Genomic DNA, 3,132 nt, shown 5'->3' on the forward strand with positions numbered 1-3,132 from the left:
ACTGCAACCGAGAGATCCAAAGGTTTACGTTTCCGCGTAACGACTCACCGCTATACACTGCCGTGCATAGACTGACTGCGACGCAGATGTTCAAAGGTTTACGTTTCCGCGTAACGACTGACCGCTATACACTGCCGTACATAGACTGATTGCGACGCGGATGTTCAAAGGTTTAGGTTTCCGTGTAACGACTGACCGCTATGCACTGCCGTGCATAGACTGGCTGCGACGCAGAGTTTCAAAGGTTTACGTTTCCGCGTAACGACTGACCGCTATACACTGCCGTGCATAGACTGGCTGCGACGCAGAGATTCAAAGGTTTATGTTTCCGCGTAACGACTCACCGCTATATACTACCGTGCATAGACTGACTGCGACGCAGATGTTCAAAGGTTTACGTTTCCGCGTAACGACTGACCGCTATACACTGCCGTACATAGACTGATTGCGACGCAGAGTTTCAAAGGTTTACGTTTCCAAGTAACCACTGACCGCTATATACTGCCGTGCATAGACTGGCTGCGACGCAGAGGCTCAAAGGTTTACGTTTCCGCGTAACGACTCACCGCTATACACTGCGTACATAGACTGACTGCAACCGAGAGATCCAAAGGTTTACGTTTCCGCGTAACGACTCACTGCTATACACTGCCGTGCATAGACTGACTGCGACGTAGAGATTCAAAGGTTTACGTTTCCGCGTAACGACTCACCGCTATACACTGCCGTACATAGACTCACTGCGACCCAGAGTTTCAAAGGTTTACGTTTCCGCGTAACGACTCACCGCTATACACTGCCGTACATAGACTGACTGCGACCCAGAGGTTCAAAGGTTTATGTTTCCGCGTAACGACTCACCGCTATATACTGCTGTGCATAGACTGACTGCGACGCAGATGTTCAAAGGTTTACGTTTCCGCGTAACGACTGACCGCTATACACTGCCGTACATAGACTGATTGCGACGCAGAGTTTCAAAGGTTTACGTTTCCAAGTAACCACTGACCGCTATATACTGCCGTGCATAGACTGGCTGCGACGCAGAGGTTCAAAGGTTTACGTTTCCGCGTAACGACTCACCGCTATACACTGCCGTACATAGACTGACTGCAACCGAGAGATCCAAAGGTTTACGTTTCCGCGTAACGACTCACCGCTATACACTGCCGTGCATAGACTGACTGCGACGCAGATGTTCAAAGGTTTACGTTTGCGCGTAACGACTGACCGCTATACACTGCCGTACATAGACTGATTGCGACGCGGATGTTCAAAGGTTTAGGTTTCCGTGTAACGACTGACCGCTATATACTGCCGTGCATAGACTGGCTGCGACCCAGAGTTTCAAAGGTATGCGTTTCCGCGTAACGACTGAGCGCTATATACTGCCGTGCATAGACTGACTGCGACCCGGAGTTTCAAATGTTTACGTTTCCGCGTGACGACTCACCGCTATACACTGCCGTACATAGACTGACTGCAACCGAGAGGTTCAAAGGTTTATATTTCCGCGTAACGACTCACCGCTATATACTGCCGCGCATAGACTGACTGCGACGCAGATGTTCAAAGGTTTACGTTTCCGCGTAACGACTCACCGCTATACACTGCCGTGCATAGACTGGCTGCGACGCGGAGGTCCAAAGGTTTACGTTTCCAAGTAACGACTGACCGCTGTATACTGCCGTGCATAGACTGGCTGCGACCCAGAGGTTCAAAGGTTTACGTTTCCGCGTAACGACTGACCGCTGTATACTGCAGTGCATAGACTGACTGCGACCCAGAGATTCAAAGGTTTATGTTTCCGCGTAACGGCTCACCGATATACACTGCCGTGCATAGACTGACTGCGACGCAGAGGTTCAAAGGTTTACGTTTCCGCGTAACGACTCACCGCTATATACTCCCGTGCATAGACTGGCTGCGACCCAGAGTTTCAAATGTTTACGTTTTCGCGTAACGACTCACCGCTATACACTGCCGTACATAGACTGGCTGCGACCGAGAGGTTCAAAGGTTTATGTTTCCGCATAACGACTCACCGCTATATACGGCCGTGCATAGACTGACTGCGACCCAGAGATTCAAAGGTTTATGTTTCCGCGCAACGACTCACCGCTATACACTGCCGTGCGTAGACTGACTGCGACCCAGAGGTTCAAAGGTTTATGTTTCCGCATAACGACTCACCGCTATACACTGCCGTACATAGACTGACTGCGACCCAGAGGTTCAAAGGTTTATGTTTCCGCGTAACGACTCACCGCTATACACTGCCGTGCGTAGACTGACTGCGACCCAGAGGTTCAAAGGTTTATGTTTCCGCGTAACGACTCACCGCTATATACTGCCGTGCATAGACTGACTGCGACCCAGAGATTCAAAGGTTTATGTTTCCGCATAACGACTCACCGCTATATACTGCCGTGCATAGACTGGCTGCGACCGAGAGGTTCAAAGGTTTATGTTTCTGCATAACGACTCACCGCTATATACTGCCGTGCATAGACTGACTGCGACCCAGAGGTTCAAAGGTTTATGTTTCCGCGTAACGACTCACCGCTATACACTGCCGTGCATAGACTGACTGCAACCGAGAGATCCAAAGGTTTACGTTTCCGCGTAACGACTCACCGCTATACACTGCCGTGCATAGACTGACTGCGACGCAGAGGTTCAAAGGTTTACGTTTCCGCGTAACGACTCACCGCAATATACTGCCGTGCAGAGACTGACTGCGACCCAGAGATTCATAGCTTTACGTTTCCGCGTAACGACTCACCGCTATACACTGCCGTGCATAGACTGACTGCGACCCAGAGATTCAAAGGTTTATGTTTCCGCGTAACGGCTCACCGATATACACTGCCGTGCATAGACTGACTGCGACGCAGAGGTTCAAAGGTTTACGTTTCCGCGTAACGACTCACCGCTATACACTGCCGTACATAGACTGACTGCAACCGAGAGATCCAAAGGTTTACGTTTCCGCGTAACGACTCACCGCTATACACTGCCGTGCATAGACTGACTGCGACGCAGATGTTCAAAGGTTTACGTTTCCGCGTAACGACTGACCGCTATACACTGCCGTACATAGACTGATTGCGACGCGGATGTTCAAAGGTT

The sequence above is a fragment of the Ornithodoros turicata genome, unplaced genomic scaffold (genome assembly GCF_037126465.1).
Source record: "Ornithodoros turicata isolate Travis unplaced genomic scaffold, ASM3712646v1 Chromosome176, whole genome shotgun sequence".
In the NCBI taxonomy this organism is placed as follows: Eukaryota; Metazoa; Arthropoda; class Arachnida; order Ixodida; family Argasidae; genus Ornithodoros; species Ornithodoros turicata.